The following is an 8075-nucleotide window of genomic DNA, read 5'->3' on the forward strand; positions in this document are numbered from 1 at the left end:
GAGCAGCTGGACCCACATGGAGGCGGGCCTGGCCACGCCACGTTCCTGCTGCCCCCCACGTCCCCGGCAGGGGTGAGGGGACTGGGCACCACCATCTTGTGGCTGTGGGCGCTGCCATCTTATGAGGGCATGACAGTCAATTAGTATATCACCTCTTTATTATATAGGATACTACAGGCCCAATGCACAAAATTTGTTCAAGAGTAGGCCTTCCTTCCCCCAACTGCTGGCACCAGCTTCCCTCTAGCACCCGGAACCCAGGCTTCCCTCCAGCCACCAGCAGTCACCTGGGTCCCGGGCATCCCTCACAGCTCCGGTTTGTCCAGAAGGTTGTCTGGAAAAATGTCCGGTCTAATTAGCAAATTATGCTTTTATTATTATAGATGATAGACACATACCTCTTTTACATAGGTGGTTATAGGATAGTTAATGGTCAACAATTAATACATAACAATAAGAGTGAGGGGATTTGTGGTCTCCATTCTGGTGCCCTGTGGAAGAAAAGGAAATTACTTTGTTATTCCAAAGGCATGTTATCAGGTGTGTTGTTTTAGATGCAAAAAAGACAACAGACAGGCTCAGTTAAGGTGGAGATTGACTTTTTTTTTTACCCAGTATAATCTATTTATTTTCTTTATTGATTAAGGTATTACATATGTGTCATTGTCCCCCAATTTACCCCCACTCCCCTACTTCTGCCCTCACCCCCTTGGTGTGTGTGTCCATTGGTTAGGCTTATATGTATGCGTACATGTTCTTTGGTTAATCTCTCCCCGTTACCCCCACACTTCCCTACCTTCCCTCTGAGGTTTGACGGTCTGATCGATGCTTCTCTGTCTCTGGATCTGTTTTTGTTCATCAGTTTATGTTGTTCACTATATTCCACAAATGAGTGAGATCATGGGATATTTATCTTTCTCTGACTGGCTTATTTTGCTTAGCATAATGCTCTCCAGTTCCATCCATGCCATTGCAAATGGTGACAATTCCTTCTTTTTTACAGCGGTGTAGTATTCCATTGTGTAGATGTAACACAGTTTTTTAATCCACTAATCTGCTGATGGGCACTTAGGCTGTTTCCAGATCTTAGCTATGGTGAATTGTGCTGCTATGAACATAGGGGTGCATATATCCTTTCTGATTGGTGTTTCTAGTTTCTTGGGATATATTCCTCGACATGGGATCACTGGGTCAAATGGGAGTTCCATTTTTAGTTTTTTGAGGAAACTCCATATTGTTCTCCACAGTGACTGCACCAGTCTTCATTCCCACCAGCAGTGCACAAGGGTTCCTTTTTCTCCGCATCCTTGCCAGCACTTGTTGTTTGTTGATTTGTTGATGATAGCCATTCTGACAGGTATCGCATTGTCATTTTGATTTGCATATCTCAGATGATTAGTGACCTTGACAATGTTTTCATATGTCTCTTGGCCTTCCTTATGTCCTCGTTGGAAAAGTATCTATTTAGGTCCGTTGCCCATTTTTTATTGGATTGTTTATATTTCTTTTGTTAAGTAGTATGAGTTCCCTGTAAATTTTGGAGATTAAACTCTTATTGGTAATAACATTGGCAAATATGTTCTCCCATGCAGTGGGCTTTCTTGTTGTTATGTTGATGGTTTCTTTTGCTGTACAGAAGCTTTTTATTTTGATGTAGTCCCATTTGTTTATTTTCTCTTTAGTTTCCATTGCACTAAGAGCTGTATCAGTGAAGATATTGCTTTGGCATATGTCTGAGATTTTGCTGCCTGTAGATTCCTCTGAGATTTTTATGGTTTCCCAGCTAATGTTTAAGTCTTTTATCCATTTTGAGTTTATTTTTGTGTATGGTGTAAGTTGGTGGTCTAGTTTCATTTTTTTTGCATGTACCTATTTAATTTTTCCAACACCATTTATTGAAGAGACTATCTTGGCTCCATTGTATGTTCTTGCCTCCTTTGTCAAATATTAATTGAGCATAGTGGTTTGGGTTGATTTCTGGGTTCTCTATTCTATTCCATTGATCTATATGTCTGTTCTTGTGCCAGTACCAGGCAGTTTTGAGAACAGTGACTTTGTAATACAGCTTGATATCTGGTATTGAGATCCCTCCTACTTTGTTCTTCTCTCTCAGGATTGCTGCAGCTATTTGGGGTCTTTTTATTCCAAATGCAGTTTTGGAGATTTCATTTTAGGATTGTGAAATATGCCATTGGTATTTTAATGGGGAGTGCATTGAATCTATAGATTGCTTTGGGTAGTATGGACATTTTAATGATGTTGATTCTATCATTCCATGAACACGGTATGTTCTTCCATCTGTTTATGTCTTCCTCTATCTCTTTTTTTAGTGTCCTGTAGTTTTCTGAGTACAGGGCTATTACATCCTTAGTTATGTTTATTCCTAGGTGTCTTAATTTTTTTGCTGCAATGGTAAATGGGATTGTTTTTTTAATCTCTCTTTCTGTAAGTTCACTATTGGTTTATAAAAATGCTATAGATTTCTTGGCGTTAATTTTGTATCCTGCTACATTGCTGAATTCATTTATTAAGTGTAATAACTTTTTGATGGTGTCTTTAGAGTTTTCTATGTACAATATCATGTCTTCTGCAAATAATGCCTGTTTTACTTCTTCTTTTCTAATTTGGATGCCTTTTATTTCTTCTTCTTGTCTAATTGCTATGGCTAGCACTTCTAGTACTATATCAAACAGGAGTGGTGAAAGTGGGCATCCTTGTCTTTTCCTGTTCCTTGGTAAAATTGTTTTAGTTTTTTCCCATTGAGTGTTATGTTGGCTGTAGGTTTGTCGTATAAAGCTTTTATTATGTTGGAGTATGGTCCCTCTATTCCCACTATGCTGAGGTTTTTTTTTCTTTTTTTATCAAGAAAAGGTGTTGGATTTTGTCAAATGCTTTTTCTGCATCAAGTGATATGACTATGTGATTTTTATCTATCAATTTTTTTATGTGGCATGTAAAACCATTGAGGACTGAATCATGCCTATAGTCTAGAGTTGACAGTAATTTGCCAATGTCCATTACTGGTTTTGATATTATAACGATCACATTTATTGACTTGCGGATATTGTACCATCCTTTCATTCCTGGGATAAATCCTACTTGGTCATGGTGCATGATCTTTCTGATGTTATGCAGGATCTGATTTGCTAGAATTTTGTTGAGGATTTGGGCATCTATGTTCATGAGAGATACTGGCCTGTAATTCTTTTTCTTTGTGTTGTCTTTATCTGGTTTTGGTATTAGGGTAATGTTGGCTTCATAGAATGAGCTTGGAAGTGTTGCTTCTTCTTGAATTTTTTGAAATAATCTGAGGATAGGTTTTAGTTCTTTTTTGAATATTTGGTAAAACTCCCCCGTGAAGCCGTCTGGCCCTGGGCTTTCGTTTGCTGGGAGCTTTTTGATGACTGCTTTAATTTCCACCATAGTTATTGGCCTATTGGGATTTTTAGATTCTTCCTGATTGAGTTTTGGAAGGTTGTATTTTTCTAGGAATATGTCCATTTCCTCTGTGTTGTCTAGTTTGTTGGAATAGAATTGTTCATAGTATTTTTTTTACAATACTTTGTATTTCTGTGGGGTCTGTTGTTATTTCGCCTCTTTCATTTTTGATTTTGTTTATATGGTTCCTATCTCTGATTCTTGGTGAGCCTGGCTAGAGGTTCATCAATCTTGTTTATCCTTTCAAAGAATCAGCTCTTGGTTTCATTGCTCTTTTGTATTGTTTTTTGTTTTTGTTTTTGTTTTGGTCTCTGTGTCATTTATTTCTGCTCTGATCTTTATTATCTCCTTCCTTCTGCTCCTGCTATTCTTTTCTTGTTGCTCTCTTTCTAGTTCTTTAAGTTGTAGATTTAGATGATTTATTACTATTTTTTCTTGTTTTTCAAGGTAGGCCTGTAGAGCTATAAACTTCCCTCTCAGGACTGCTTTCACTGTGTCCCATATATTTTGGATTGTTGTGTTTTCATTGTCATTTGTTTCCAGGTTGTTTTTTATTTCTTCTTTGATGTCTTTCGTAACCTAATCATTGTTTAATAGCATGCTATTCAGCTTCCAAGTGTTTTAATTTTTTTGATTTTTTTTATTGTAGTTTATTTAAATATTATGCTATTGTGATCTGAGAAGATACTTGACATGATTTCAATTTTCTTGAATTTGGAGAGACTTTGCCTGTGACCCAATATATGGTCTATCTTTGAAAATATCCCATGTGAACTAGAGAAGAACGTATATTCCGTGGGTTTGGGGTGAAATGTTCTGAAGATGTCAATTAAGTCCATCTGATCTAGTTAGTGAGTCATTTAGGATTGCTGTTTCTTTGCTGATATTTTTGTCTAGTCTATTAATGCAGTGATGTCAATGGGGTATTAAAATCCCCTACTATGATTGTATTGTTGTCAATCTCTCCCTTGATATCTTCCAGGAGTTTTTTTTATGTATTTCGGTCTCCTGCATTGGATGCATATATGTTTTCCAGGGTTATATACTCTTGTTGTATCGATGCCTTTAGTATTATGAAGTGGCCTTCCTTATCTGTTGTTATGGCCTTCACTTTGAGGTCTATTTTGTGAGATATAAGTATTTCTACCCCAGCTGTTTTGTCATTTCCATTTTCCTGGAAGACATTTTTCCATCCCTTCACTTTCAGTCTGTGTGAGTCCCTTGTTCTAAGATGGGTCTCTTTTAGACAGCATATATATGGGTCGTGTTTTTAAAATATATATATTTTATTGATTTTTTACAGAGAGGAAGGTAGAGAGATAGAGAGTTAGAAACATCAATTAGCTGCCTCCTGCACACCCCCAACTGGGGATGTGCCTGCAACCAAGGTACATGCCCTTGACCGGAATCGAACCTGGGACCTTTCAGTCCGCAGGCCAACACTCTTTTCACTGAGCCAAACCGGTTAGGGCTGGGTCATGTTTTCTTATTCATTCAGCCACTCAATTTCTTTTTATTGGAGCATTTAGTCCATTTACCTTTAAAGTTATTATTGAAAGGTACTTGTTTGTAGCCATTTTTATTTCTTGTGCCTGTATTCCATCTTCCCTTCTTATTTCTTCTTTTTACAACAGTCCCTTTAGCATTTCTTGCATTGCTGGCTTGATGATGATAAACTCCCTTAGCTTTTTTTGTCTGGTAAGCTCCTTATTTCCCCTTCAATTTTCTTGATTTCAGAGAGGAAGGGAGAGCGGGAGAGAGAGAAAAACATCAATGATGAGAGAGAATCATTGATAGGCTGCCTCCTGCACGCACCCTACTGGGGATCGAGCCTGCAACCCAGGCATATGCCCTTGACCGGAATCAAACCCATGACCCTTCAGTCTGCAAGCTGATGTTCTATGCAGTGAGCCAAGCCGGCTAGGGCTCCCCTTCAATTTTGAATGATATCCTTGCTGGAAAGAGTATTCTTGGATTCAGTCCCTTGCTTTGCATCACTTTGTCCATTTCCTTTCATTCCGTTCTGTCCTGATGTGTTTCTTTTGAGAAATCATTTGATAATCTAATGGGATTTCCCTTGTACTTAACTTTCTGTCCCTCTCTTGCAGCCTTTAAGCTTCTCTCTTCGTCCTGAACTTTTGCCATCGTAATTACAACATGTCTTGCTGTAGGTCTTTTTGGGTTCATCTTATTTGGGACTCTCTGTGCTTGTGTGACTTTTTTTCTTCCCATATCAGGGAAGTTTTCTGACATTATTTCTTCAAATAGATTTTCAAATCCTTGTTCCTCTTCCTGTAGTTCTGACACTCCTTTTATTCGTATGTTGCTTTGTTTCATGTTGTCCCAAAGCTCCCTTAGGCTCTCCTCCTGTCTTTTAATTTTTTTCTCCAATTGCAGCTCCGTTTGGGTGTGTTTTGCTTCCCTGTCTTCTAATTGGCTAATTTGGTCCTTTGCTTCTCCTAGTCTACTGTTGATAGTTTCCATAGTGTTTTTTATTGCAGCTATATCACTCTTTATTTCTTCTTGATTTTTACATAAGTTGTTGATTTTTTTCACCCATCTGATTTATGAACTCTATGACCCTTATTCTGAAGTCATTTTCTGACTTATTGCATGCCTCCTTTTCACTTAGCTGCTTTTCTGGCGATTCTTCCTTTTCTTTTCTTTGGGGGTTTCTTTGTCTCTCCATTTGTGCTCTCACCAAAGGATCTAGGTGTCAAGTTGTGCGGGGGCTGCTCCTCATGTCACATCAGCTCCTCAGGCGGTGGCTGCTCCTTGGTCGGTCACAGCAGCGGCTGCTCCTCAGTTGGCAGTGGCTCCTCTGGTGGGAGCTTCTCGCAGCAGTGGTGGCTCCTCTGGCTTACAGGGTCAGGCTGCTCTTCAGATGGAGGCTGCTCCTTGGACGGGCAAGCTACTTGTGTGGTTGCTGCTACTTAGACGGGGTCGGGCAGTTTGTGCGCCTGCTGCTCCTCAGATGGGGTCGGGTTCTGCGCAGCTGCTGCTCCTCGGATTGGGGCGACCTGCTCGTGGGGCTGCTGCTCCTCGGACGGGGGTGGGCTGCACATGGCTGCCGCTCCTCAGTTGGGGGCGGGTTCTCGCACAGCTGCTGCTCCTTGGATGGGGGTGGGTTGCTCGCAGGGCTACTGCTCCTCAGATGGGGGCAGGTCGCGTGAGGCTGCTGCTCCTTGTACAGGGGCGGACTTCTCACATGGCTTCTGTGTGTGTGGCCATGGTTTCCTGGGCTAAAGTGTTGGGCTGGCCAGAGGGGAGCATGCTTCAGAATTCACTTTAGCCTGTGTCCGGGGTTGCTGGACTCTCAGTGACCTTGGGACCACAGCCGAGGCAGCAGGTCCCTGGTGGGGGGTGGCTATAGAGTCCTGGGTGGTGTCTGAGGGTACTCTTGGTGGAGATGAGTCTGGGATGCCAGTCACAGCTTCTCTCCCCTTCAAAAAGGCGCTACCTCTGCAGAAGAACCAGCTGCTCTGGGACTATTTGCAACATTAGCAGAAGCTGTCTGGGTAGGCTAGCCCGGTCAGCCTGTCACTGAACGTTTGTGGGATCTAACTGTGGCTCACACACACACACACACACACACACACACACACACACACACTCTTCCCACAGGCCCACACACTACTCTTTCGCTCACTCACTCACTCACTCACTCACTCATGCTCTCTCCCTCACTGCCACCCTTTCCTGCCTCTGTAGTTGGCTCTGGAGTGTTATTGACCAGTTTGTGGATGAAGTCTCCTCTCTGGGTGTCTGGTTATGTGGCTCGCTCTCTACCACATTGGTCAAAAGGACAAAATGCAACTCGACAAGACACAACACAAAGAAAACAAAACACGAATGTATTCACGACACCGATAAACCCAATATAAGTGACCTACAGTGAAAAGAGAATTAGGGGAGATAAAAAAAGTGCACAAATGATAATGAAGAGGGAAAAAATGGTTTGAGGGAAACGAAAAAGAAGAAAAAGGAAAATATATATAAATGCCGTTAGTGTAACATCACGACCCAGGCTTGACCAACAGGAAGAAAGTTAGTCAGTCCTTCAGGGGTTGTCTTGGAAACAGCTGCACCTTCTCCAAGCTGTTTCCCTCGAGGGCAGCAAGGTTTTAGGCAGGAACCTGCCCTCGGAGCGTGGCCGCACTGAGTCCTGGGTCATCTTAGCCACAGCTGCGCCCCCCCCCCCCCAGCTGTTTCCAGTAAGGGCAAGGTTTGAGGCAGGAACCGGCTTTCGGAGCATGGAAGCACTGAGTCCTGGGTCTCGTTTCCAAGGGCTGTGCCCTCTCTGAGCTGTTTCCTGGGAGGGTGAGGTTTGAGGCAGGAACCGGCCCTTGGAGCATGGAGGCATATCTTTATAAAGTTTTAACACATTATATTAGAGGTCGTGGTAGTACTGTTTTACCCACAGTGTCTACAGGAATTGCTGCAAATTTACTTCTCGTTGGAAGCACCTTTCATTCCCAATATAAATTACCCATTCCACTAAATGAAACTTCAATTTCTAGACTCCATATAAACAGTGAAGTTGCTAAAACTATTAAAAAGGCCCAACTTCTCATTGATGAATGCACCATGGCATCCAGTCATGCTATAAACGCCATAGACAGATTACTAAGAGAAAT

The 8075-nt window shown here is 41.7% G+C and overlaps 1 protein-coding gene across 7 annotated transcripts in view; it reads left to right on the forward strand.

Moving 5' to 3' along the window:
- CCDC138 (coiled-coil domain containing 138) overlaps positions 1 to 8075 on the forward strand; it is a 246151-nt gene that overhangs the window by 211358 nt on the left and 26718 nt on the right. The window lies entirely within an intron of this gene.

Source organism: Myotis brandtii, unplaced genomic scaffold (assembly GCF_000412655.1).
Source record: "Myotis brandtii unplaced genomic scaffold, ASM41265v1 scaffold842, whole genome shotgun sequence".
NCBI lineage: Eukaryota > Metazoa > Chordata > Mammalia > Chiroptera > Vespertilionidae > Myotis > Myotis brandtii.